The 12,311-nt window shown below is 45.0% G+C and overlaps 1 protein-coding gene and 1 non-coding gene across 13 annotated transcripts in view; one reads left to right on the top strand and one right to left on the bottom strand.

The window, feature by feature from the left end:
- PTPRT (protein tyrosine phosphatase receptor type T) overlaps nucleotides 1–12,311 on the top strand; it is a 1,101,260-nt gene that overhangs the window by 18,057 nt on the left and 1,070,892 nt on the right. The window lies entirely within an intron of this gene.
- Nucleotides 6,230–6,302, bottom strand: TRNAR-UCU. Its single transcript has one exon. It is a non-coding gene; the product is annotated as a tRNA-Arg (tRNA).

Below are 12,311 nucleotides of genomic sequence, written 5' to 3'. Positions count from 1 at the left end.
GTTTTAATTTCAGAGCTGTAAAAGATTCAGAGAAATCTACTGAATTGCAAAGATTGATTACATCGTGAAAGAATTGTTTGCCTTGAAATATGTTTTGTCTTGAGTCACTCAACATGTTGGAGAGAGTATATGCATTTAAGTCAGAAAGACCTGAATTGAAACCTCACCTTTTGCCAGTTAATGGCTGTGTGTCCTTGGGTGAGTAACTGTACCTCTCTCAGCCTAGATTCTGCCCATCCATCATCAGTAGGATATAATTCTACCCTGACAGGGGCGGTTGTGACCATTTGAGATAATGCATATAAAATACCTGGCAAGTGGTAACAGTGGTGGTGTTTCTAAGAATTTTTTTGAGAATTGGTAATTCTTGTATAAATTGTGATAAGTCTCAGTCTAAAGGGTGGATTTTAGAGTTTACTGTTCTTCACTAGGAAAAACTGATCATGTGACTTGAACTCACAACAGTCTTTGGCGATACCCTCAGTCCTGTCTGGATTGGCTGTGGGCTCAGACTGCCTGAGATCCTGAATCACCTTGCTTACTTGCTGTAGTCCTTGGGCAAATTAGTTAGCCTCTCTGAGCCTTAAATATATTTATTTCAAAATGGGGAATGATGATACCTATCTCCTTAGACACTTAGTGTCATATGAAATAACATGTAAAATGGCAAATAAATAATATGAAAATTATTATTGTTAAATGGGAATTTCTTTTGTATATCAAATAGCTCCGTGGTCTCAGTGCTGTTGAATTTTAGATGTGCAGATACATGTCTGTGCACACAGTGAAAGTCGCTCAGTTGTGTCCGACTCTTTGTGACCCCATGGACTACACAGTCCATGGAATTCTCCAGGTCAGAATACCAGAGTGGGTAGCCATTCCCTTCTCCAGGGATAGCCCCAACCCAGGGATCGAACCCAGGTCTCCCGCATTGCAGGAGGATTCTTTACCAGCTGAGCCACTGGGGAAGTTATTCACAAAGTCCAAGTATGGTAACCATATAGCAGGTGTCGTGTAAAACTCCTTTCTTCTCTGAAATTCTTCTGTTTAGAAGGCTCACCTTCTGGTATGCAGTCAAGATTTTGGAAAGAAGCTGAGACATCTCTGGGCCCAACAGATGCTACACCCCCACCCAGCTCTGGTCTTTTCTCTAAGGGAGTACCCCTAGACTGTCATCCGGTGGCGTAGCTCTTTTCAATTCTAGAAAGTTTGTATATGATTCCGACCACAGACCCCAGAGTGTTTAGAAGGAAGGAGGCTGGCTGCTGCAGGGGGACGTGCTTGCCGTGGTGCTTAATAAAGGGAGCGACGGCCTCATTGCTAGAAAGGAGCAGGAAAACTATAAGGAGTCGCCGTGAGATCTCAATAAACTCAGAAGCTGGAGCAGTAGCACATGGACAGAAGATGTTACTCTCTGAAGGCCCGGAAGGCTGTACCTTATTGCTTTCCTCAAGATTCTGTGACAGTCATGACAATTATCATGTCAGAAGAAAGAAATAGGCGTGGGCTCTGAACACAATAACTGACCTTTTAACGGCTCACCTTGAGTTATAAGAAAAGGCTAAGTTGTTTTCTTTAATCCAAGTGATTCTATTTTTACGATGTTGTCTACAGTATTTTCAGGTGTATCATTCCACTTCAATCCTTGCTCTTAGGTGCAGTCACTCTTTTGTAGTGAAGAGGTTGAATCTTAGATGCCACAAAGGACCAACCCAAGGTCCCACAGGTACTGAAGCCTGGGGCAAGGCCTGAAACCCCCCACTGTTTAGATTGTGAACCTGTGGTGTGCACCATGGCCCCATTCTCCCACGTGGGAGGGAAGGGAGTTTTGTAGAATATTTTTAAAGCCTTTGCAGACACAGCTCTTTAAGTGTCTGCTGTGGTGGTTAGCATGATGCCTTCTGCCTAGTGAACCTTGGGTTCCAGTATTTAGTACGTTGAATTAAAGGGCAAACCTTGGGTGTCTGGAAAGTTCTGATATTATAAAGGAACATCTCAGGAGCAGCTGGAATGAAGGCATCATGGAAGGGGATGGAGAGGGGGATGGTCAGGTAGGAGGAAATGCATGAAGAGGATTGGTAAAAAGAGGGAGAGGGGAGGGGCCAAAGGGCCTCTCTTAATAGCATCGAGAGGCCGGGGTGGAACAGGGCACATGGCGTTTCCTTGGAGGAGTATGCTGCTGCTTTTTCTCTTGACTCCTTTGATTTTGCTTGACCTGACTCTTCAGGGGAGCAAGTTTACAGCCTGAGGCTCTTAGTTAAAAATAACTTTTATTTGGTATAAGAAATTCATGCTAGCATGAGAAAAATTGCTATGGATGAGAGGTTTTGATGAAAAACAATGAGACAATGACCACTGAAGGTATGATACCCCACCTCTGGCTTCCCCTGATGCTGGTTCTATCCAAATGATCCAGGAGGCCTGGGGCTCAGAGCCACCTAACTCTGTTCCTGGTGTGAGGCAGGCCAGGCTGAGTGATGTTATTGGTTCATCCTAGACCCAGAGATGGCCATGCCATGGTTTGATTTTCCACTTTGTCACCAAAGAGGTTGTCGTCGTCGTCGTTCAGTCGCTCAGTCGTGTCTGACTCTTTGTGACCCCATGGATTGAGCACGCCAGGCCTCCCTGTCCTTCACCATCTCCCTGAGCCTGCTCAAACTCATGTCTGTTGAGTCGGTGATGCCGTCCACTCATCGCATCCTCTGTCGTCCCCTTCTCCTCCTGCCTTTAATCTTTCCCAGCATCGGGGTCTTTTCCAATGAGTAAATGATATCTCTTTGGAGGAAACTGATCAAGATTTGTTTAATGTAGTGGTTCTTTGAAAGCAATCAGTGTCTAATCTGTTCTTTTAAGTTTGAAAGCCTAGCACAATGCAGTAAGAGGTATATGGAGGGTCAAAAGCATGTGACTTCTGAATTAGGATGACTTGAAAAATTCAAATTGAAGTGGAACTCTATGTTTGTTAACTATTGCTGCCTAAAAGTTGGCACAAAGTCAGCCACTGAAAACAGCACTTATGAAACCACTTCGGCCACTGACAATGACATTGGTTATCTCATAGTTTTTGCAGGTCAGGAGTCTGGGCATGGCTAGGCTGGGTCCTCCGGCTCAGGGCCTCTCATGAGGCTGCCGTCCAGACAGCTAGGGCTGTGATCTCATCTGAAGACTTGACTGTGAAGGATCTCTTTCTAAGCTCATGTAGTTGTTGGAAGCATTCAGTTTTTTAAAAAAATTTTACTGAAGTATAGTTGATATATAATGTTGTGTTAGTTCCTGGTGTGTAGCAGAGTGATTCAGTTATACGAATGTGTAATAGTTTGCATTTGGTAACCCCAAACTCCCAGTCTATCCCTCTTCCTCTTCCCCTCCCTGTCATGGCAACCACAAGTCTTTTCTCTATGTGAGTATGTTTCCGTTCGTAAATAAGTTCATTTGTGTCATATCTTAGATTCCACATTTAAATGCTATCACATGGTATTTGTCTGTCTGACTTACGTCACTTAGTGTGATAATCTCTAGGTCCATCCATGTTGTTGCAAATGGCAATATTTCATTCTTTTTTATGGGTGAGTAGTATTCCATTGTATGTGTACACACACATATATCCCACATCTTCTTTATCTACTCATTTGTCTGTGGACGTTTACCTTGCTTCCATATCTTGGCAGTTGTAAGCAGTGCTGTGATGAACTGTGGGGTGCATGCATCTCTTCAAATTAGGACTTTTCACTTTTGGGGGATATGTGCCCAGGAATGGGATTCCTGGATCATACAGTATGTCGCTATTTTTAGTTTTTTAAGGAAACTCCATATTGTTTTCCGTGGTGGTTGTACCAGTTTACATCCCCATCAGCAGTGCAGGATGGTTCCCTTTTCTCCACACTGTCTCCAGTGTTTATTATTTCTTGACTTTTTAATGGTGGCCATTTTGACTGGTGTGAGATGATACCTCACCGTAGTTTTGATTTGCATTTCTCTAATAATTAGCAATGGTGAGCATCTTTTCATGTGCCTGTTGACCATCTGTAACAATCGTTCAGTTTTTTAGCAGACTGCTAGACAAGGGTCTTCCTTCCTTATGGGCTGTTGGCCAGAGGCCAGTCTTAGTTCCTTGGGACATGGGTCTCTCCAACACCGTGGTCTGCTTCATCTTCCAGGCAAGGGAGAAGCTCAGCTAGCAAGACAGAGGTCACAATCTTACCTACCTAATTGCAGCAGTGACGTCTCATCACCATTGCCATATTGTGTTGGTTGGAAGCTAGTCACCGGTCCTGCCCACACTCAAGGGAAGGGGATTACATGAAAGCATAAGAACTGGGAAGCGAGCATCATTGGGGACCAGCTTAGAGTCTGCCTGCCATAGACCCACATCTCAAACTCCCCCTCCCACCCTGTTTTTTGGTATTCTTCAGAGCCTTGCCACAAAACATTTTGCTGCTATGAGTATAGGAGGGATTGAAATTTAAGTAAGAGACTGCAAGAGGGGCATGGAAAAATCTGTTGTGTTTGACCTGGTTACTCACTTACCTTGATTGCCCTATCAGGGGTCTTGCAGGGGGCTTAAATTATGTGATTTCCTTTCACCCTCACTGATAACCCCAAGAAGTAGGCAGATGAGGGAACTAGGATGTAGACACAAGCCTGAATCTTGTCTAAGCTTGTGAGGGTCGAGAGGCGTTGGGTTTTAAAGAGGTCATAGGGTGTTAGGAGGAAGGGCTTTTCTGGGGTTGATAACACTGGGAGCTTTCTGTCTGCTGGAGCAGGATTAGCTGAAGCTAGGCCGTGGGCACAGTTGATGGTCAGGACACGAAGTACAGCCTCTGTCCAGATGTGGAGGTCAGGCTCTGGAGGCAATGTTGGAACTCAGGACTCGGGAAGGGTGGCACACGGTAAACACAATGAAGCCAAAAAGGGCCAAGTCTCTCAGGAGCCTTTCCTTTCATATAAGTAAGAAGTAGGGGAGAAAGGCTGTGCTTGTCTTCATCATTCATTCACACCCACCACTGCTGGACTTTATGAAACCAGATGAAGCCATTGTATTCGTGTCTGCCAGCCAGGAAGCCATTCTTTTTCCCCTGCCACCTTTGTCTGTACAGCTGGGATTGAGGTTTTTTTCAGTTTTCTCTTATTTTATAAAAACGAACAGAAAAATGGAAATGCAGGTAGTCACAGTAGTTCATTGAGGCAAAGATGGAGCCTGATATAAAAACAGTGTCGGCTGTTTCACTTCCATTTATTGCTGGTCAGATAGTTCCCACTGTGAAAGGAAATCAGATGAAGCACATGTCTGAATTGATGGGAATGTGTCCTCCAACATTGTGGCGCCAAGGCCATGTTTTGCAATGTAGGAAAATAGGGAAATCTTTAAAATTACAGACTGAAAATCAACGTTAAAGAAAAAGAGCTTCAGTGATTGAGGTTCAGAGAGAAATCAACAGATCCATAGAGCTTCTGATGGGGAGATGGTTGACTCCAGAATCCTTGATCAAAAGGACAGCATTGGGCTTCCTTCTGACGCTTTTGTCCAAGAAAGTTGATGACACTGTCAGAATCACCAGACAGCTGCCAAAGTAGTTTTTTAAAACCATAAATCAGACCATGTCCCTCTTCTCTTTCAAATCGCATCACTTGGATTTAGAATAAAGCCCCCAACCCAAACTGCTTCTTGCCTCTGAGATCTGGCTCCCGAGACTGTTTGTAACCCCATCTCTCCCTGTTACCACTGCCATTACCGGATTGAGTCTAGCCTGGCAAGTGGAGGTGGGATCACCAGTCTTCATCCCCTCGTGCGTCAGATCTGGCCTTGCCACCTGTTTGTGTGCGGACTGTGAACTAAGAATGGTTTTCACGTCTTCATGGTTGTTAACAATAAAAGGAGGACAGCATTTTGTAACACGTGGTGATGGTATGAAATTCAAATTTCAGTGTCCATAAAAGAGTCATCTTGGAACACAACTTTGTCCATTTGTTTGCAGATTGCCTTTGGCAGCTTTCATGCTGCGGTGGTGGAGCTGAGTAGTGGCAAGGAGGACTGAAGCCCTGCAGAGGCTAAAGCAATTACCCTTTGGCTCTTTATAGAAAAGGTTGGCTGACTTTTGCTCTGGCCACACTGGCCTTTTTTCTTTTCTCAAACAGTCAAAATCTGTGCCCACCTCAGGGCCTTTGCCCTTGCTGTTCTCTTTACTCATTTTTATTTTTTGGCTATGTCGCACAGCACGTGGGACCTTGGTTCCCTGAGCAGGGATCGAACCTGCGCCCTCTGCATCAGAAGGACAGCGTCTTAACCACTGGGCCACCAGGGAAGTCTCTGTTTTTTCTACTAAGGATGCTTCTTTGTTTCACCCTTCACACAAGTACTCATAGGAGTGAGCACTTTCTGTCCCCATTAGCTTAATTCCGTGTATGTTAATAACATCTGCCATCTCAAAGTATTTACTTATTCATTTGTTTCTCCCACTTGAATGTAAGCTCTTGGAGGGAACAGTTCCATCTTACCACTTAGGAAGCACTTGGCACATCCCCGGTGCTCTGTAAATGTTTGTTGACAGACTGTGTGAATGAATGGAAAGCAGTGCTGAACCTCCAGCCCTGTCTTCTGCTACATCTCTGCCAGGACTTCCTTCTCCCCAACACAAACTCATTTTCTCCTTCATATGAGATGTCATTTTCAGTAAGCTGAGATAATTGGATTTTAAGATAAGACATCACAAAATTAAATTTATTGTTTGTTAATTTATTTTAAAATATTTTAGCTAATCCTGAATAATCAAGGGTACACTGTAGACACTTGTGGACTTAAAAGAAATGAAGCATTGACACTACAATTAAAATTTCATAATTTTTTGTAGCTCCCTCCCCACAGATAACCACCTCTACTCCACTCGTATAGCGTGTAAAGATCTGTATATTCCAAACTTCCGATTTGCAACTAATTTTTAGGAGCATGTTTTCTAAAGGAGAAAATGTGGGATGAGATGAATGTGCTTCTCCCTCCTCCTCCTCCTCTTCCCATTCCTTTTTACACATAAGGAGGCCCAGGTGAGATGGATGTGCTCTGGGTGGATGTCCTTGGATGGCTTTCCCTGAGGACACTAGTCCAGTGGAGGGACCACAGAACTGTAACATAATATGTGAGAACCAGCCACTGCCTGACACATACAGCCTGTTCGTCACCTCACGGTGACAGCATGGATCATGAGAACACTTTGATGCAATCGAGGGCAAGTGTGGTTTGGGTTGTAGAGTGAACGTCACAAAGCCAGCACTCTGTCTCAGGTGTTGACCACAGATGTTCTTCTTGGAGATTCAAAAGCTGCTAAGCGGCTGCTGTTCATGGCAAATCTTAGGAGGCCTGGCTCCAGTACTTGGTAGGTCATCCTTGCTGCTATCAAATGCAGGTCTCTGTTCTCTCCCCAGCCAGTTGTGGGTCCGCCAGTATTTGCTGAGGTCCCTCTCTGGGTCATCCACTGGAGCTCCATCAGCAGGGGAGACACAAAGGACCATTCCTGTGCTCAAGGAGCTTACTGTCTGGTTTGGGGAAACAGATGGGCATGTTTGTGGTCGTGGTATAGAGACAGTAGATGTGTCGATAAAGTGCTGCTGCAGTGGGCAGCCTGGGGAACAGCTCACTTGGGTGGAGCCAGGGATGGTTTCTGGTAGACAGTGAGGCTTCGCTGTGGGGTAGTGAGGCAGGTGAGGGCGTGGGAGAACTGCAGATCACTGAAAAGCCAAGCCCTTTGGTGTGGTTGGAGCCATAGAGGCTGAGTTAGTGTGGCGGGAGGGAAAGGGAGGGGCAGGGAGGCGTGAGAGGCAGCCCCTTGACCTGATCCAAAAAGGCTTGACTCCTTTGCTGCTTCTGAGTGCAGGACCATGGAGACCTCTGTCAGTCAGTAGGGAGCCAGTGTTCTAGTTGCCAGGGGTCACTGAGATGGGTTTGGGCATTGATAGTTGCGTGCTTCGGTGATTCAGAGTAGCTTAACACAGAATAGCTTTTGCTTCTGCAGAAAGCTGTTACTCTTTGCTTTCTGGGCATTGTTAACAAAACAAAAGCTTTAGAGTCAGACACTGGCTTTGCCACTACAACATTTCTGACCCTAGGAAGTTACTGAGTCTAGCTGTGCCTCAGTTTCCTCATCTGTTAAAAGGGTATAAACATAAAACCCACTGCATAGGATCATTCTGAGAATTTAATTAGTTACTACATATATAAAGCACATAATAAGCCCACATTCAATGGTCTCTATTACTACTATTTGTTTTCTTGATCCCCCCCAAATGTGTACCATGCTTGTTTAATTACATCTCCCTGATTCCTGTCCTCCAGTTTCAAATACAGGAATCACCATATTAGCATGGTAATGCTGCAATAATAATCCACTGAGTCGATGTAAATAAGGAACATCTGTGCAATATTTATGACCCATAAAACACAGTTATACTCTAAAATGTTGTTCTAATCCCAAGTAGGTCACTGCAGTGGTCCATGATCAGAGGACCCTCCTGGGGCCCTGGGCTGTGTTCACTGAGGTCTGTGCCAGCCAGCCCAGATGGGGACGGGCGCTGCCACATGGCAGTTGGCGAAAATTAGACTCCTGAGGGTTTTTTTGCCCATCAGAGCAAAAAATGAGTTATCTTTTTGCAGGAAAAATAGGGTGAAGTTACTTTTAAAATCAAGAACAGCCAGTTTTCAGTTGCGTGTGTGGGTTTAAACACTCGCTGGACTGTGCAGGGGATATACATATATTTTTTGTAGGGGATATTTTAAATCCCAGTGTGGTTTCCTCACCTTCAGTGCCTTTCTGTCACATGTGTTACCATTTTGTTACCATTTTTGCTTGGGTGTCCAGGAAACTCTGAGTCAGATTTGCTGCCCCGTCTTAGTCATTATGTATGAGCTCTCAATAGGTGATTTTTCTAATACCTGTCTTCCCTTTGATCTTGGTTTTCTTCCATTTATTCTGGTGTCCTTATATTCTCTTTGGATTGTATGTGTTTTTTTTTTTAAAGTTAGCTAACCTTTAAATGCTTTAATGAACATGTCAGGGTAATGCTAGGCTCTTCCTGCTTGTCATTTGATATGTTCATAGAGTCTGCAAACTTATTTCCATTATTGGCTAAGAAAAACACAAACAGCAAGACAAATCTGCTCAGTGCCCAAATATAGGCGTGCACTGGGCTCAGCCAGCTTGTTCTGCAAAAGGGTCAGAGAGGCAGAGACAGTATGTAACTGAGTGGGTCAGCTGTGTTCCAATAAAACTTTATGTACAGAAACAAGCAGCTGGCCCTTAGGTCATGGTTTTCTGATCCCTGGTTAGTGTAATGTGCATAGAGTTTGGCCACATGATGCGAAGAGCTAACTCATTAGAAAAGACCCTGATGCTGGAAAAGACTGAAGTCAGGAGGAGAAGGGGATGACAGAGGACGAGATGGTTGGATGGCATCACCAACTTAACGGACAGGAGTTTGAGCAATCTCTGGGAGATGGTGAAGGACAGGGAAGCCTGCCGTGCTGCAGGCCATGGGGTCGCAAAGAGTCAGACACGACTGAGTGACTGAACAAGAGTATATAGTGTATGTAATTCACTAGTCACTAAGTGTCCACCTCGATGAACTCTTGTCACAGGATGCTGCTTCCATGAAACCACCCCTGAGGCCAGGAAGTTAGAACAGAGCCAGGGTCTTGAAGCGCCCCCACACCTCTTCCCATGTGTCACCTGTTTCTACCGCAGAGGTAACCAGTGACTTCCACACATAATAAATAAATTTTTCATGACATTAAGTCCCACATATGAAAACATCATAGATTAAAAAAAATTAACTCTCAAGAGGCAGACCTGATTCATGGTCAGCATATATGACTGACTTTAGCATCACACCCAAATGACTGATAAACCCTTGGAGTTTCAGTTCTTTTACTTGTAAAATGGGGATGTTAGTGCTTATATGGGGGCCGTATGAAAAATCAACTGGATGCCATACTTGCGGTCTTGAATGCAGTCCTGTGTCCAGAGACCACCTAAGTTAATTTCTCATCAGTGATATCACCTTTTCCACACTGGCGGGCACCTCTTTGGGATGGTGCTAACTCCGCATAGAGAGGAATTCTTAGTCAGCTGTACTTATTTGTGAGTCCATCACCAAGCCCGGTCAGCCCCAAGCATGGTCAGCTTCTTTCAGATTCATTCTGGCTGTGGGATGCCTCCGTGAGGGCTCCGTTGGTGTTTTTCCCAGAACACCGAACAAATGGCCGTTGTGGGGGTTTCCTGGCGCCGAGACCTCCCAGCTCATTTGTATTCCAGTGGCTTCTTGTTCACACATGAGCACTTGTCTCACGGGCCCAAGCCTGGCTCGGCTGTATGGGCTGGTGGGTGGCACCGCGCAGGCCTGCTTCCTGCGGGGGCCCTTTCAAGATTGGTCTTTTTTGGAGGGGAGGGGTGGGCAGAAGGCATTGACTCTTTTCGGGACGACTCGCCAGTGCCTGTGTGAGCAGCCCAGCAGTGTACCCGTGACGGTGCTGAATGTAATCGGGTTATGAATGACTCTGTCTTCACTGATTTGCTTTGGAGATAAAAAGTCCTGATGAGGTGGGTGCAACCAACAGCAGCGGCAGAAGTCAAACGTACCTTGGGGACATGAATGGCCATCTTTACTCTCAAAGCACCTCCACTTCCTCCATCCAGAAAGGGGTATTGAGAGAGATCGTTATCCATGTCGGAGAGTCCATTAAGGGGAAGGAGTGCTTTGTAGCCAGAGAGCAAGGCCATAAAACCGAAAATGCCCTTTTGAAAGGGCCCCTGTGGCCTGTGAGGAAGCAAGCTTTTCCCTTTATGTGAGAAAGGAGTAATGGGGAGAAAACGAAAGAGAGAAACAAAACTAAAATTCTTCGGGTCAGACACCGCGCCAAAGGCTTTGACAAACATGGTTTTGTAAAATCCTCAAGCCAACTCCAAACTGCAGAGATTATTATATATAATAACCTATAATCTATATAATAGATACATAATAATCTATAATATCTAAATATAGGATAGATATAAACTAATCTATAATATCTATAGATGTATTTATATCATCTATAAAATCCTCCCCCCACCCTGCTCCATTTTATGGATGAAAACTAGGCTTGGAGAAGGTGGGTGGACTGCCTGGGTGTCAGTGGCAAAACCTGATTGGATGGTGATGCCTGTGTGTGTGTGTCCCGCCCACATCCGGTGCCCCAGCCAATTGCAGTGTGTCTCTTTCTCCAAAGCCAGCTGTCCGTGCCCCGCCCCCACCTGCAGGCAGCTCTCACCCTGATTGACAGGAGTTGGTGGATCAGCTTCTCTGCTCCCTCATCCTCTGGTGGGGTGGTCCTGTGTTCTATCGGTGGGATTAACTTCCAGCTCCCCACAGTGGTCAGTTACTTGATAACACATCCTGTGTTGGCTTATTTCCTTCCATTTCTCGTTCACCAGTGTTTCTTGGGATCGCTTTCCAAGTAAACTATTCGTTCTGTAATCCTGGTCACAAGATCTGCCTCTTGGGGACCTCACGCTAAGTCAAATACTACTACTATGACTAATTACAGCATGATAATTAATTGCTGATGTTTACCGAGCAGTTCCTAAGTCCCAAGTGCTGTGCTAAGCTGGTTCCATGGGTCTTGTCACTAACTCCTCCCTAACAGACCCATGAGGTGGGTGTTATTATCATTTTACACATGAGGGAATGAGGTTCAGAGATGTAGAGTGATTTGTCCAAGGTCACACAGCTAAGGAGTCACACCCATAACAGAGCTGGGATCCCTTTTCTGGGTTTTCAGATCATGTGTGCATGGCCCTCCCCAACAGGCTGCCTGCTTTTATACTAGTTTTCCTTGATAACACTTGGCTTGTTGTGGGATGGAATTGTTTGAGGGGGTGCCTATTTGGTATTGTAAAATGCCTGCTCCCTCCTACCCAGAGAACAGCTCTGGGTGAACTAACAAGGACGGGTCACTTAGATTTCTTCTTATTTCTTTTTTTCCTTAGTATGTTCCATCAATACAAGGTACTTGTTTCTTGTTTCTTGTCTGTTTCTATCTCCCACCCCCAGTAAGATGTAAACGCAAGAGATCTTTTTGTTTTTTTTAATTGCTGTGTTCCAATGCCTGGCATTCAAAAATAGATGCTGAATGAAGAGGCAAGTGATTTCTAATAATTGATTCATCCCACCCAGCCCACTGCCTTTGCATGAATCCTGGCCATGAGCTGATCAGAGTGTGTGTACCCTTCCTCTAACCACAGAAGGTTCAACAGAGAGCTCCCATTACAAGCCAGGCAAACAAGCCACTG

This window comes from Cervus elaphus, chromosome 23 (assembly GCF_910594005.1).
Source record: "Cervus elaphus chromosome 23, mCerEla1.1, whole genome shotgun sequence".
NCBI classification, from domain to species: domain Eukaryota; kingdom Metazoa; phylum Chordata; class Mammalia; order Artiodactyla; family Cervidae; genus Cervus; species Cervus elaphus.
The sequence above is the reverse complement of the archived record's forward strand: the minus strand, read 5'-3'. Positions and strand labels throughout refer to the sequence as shown.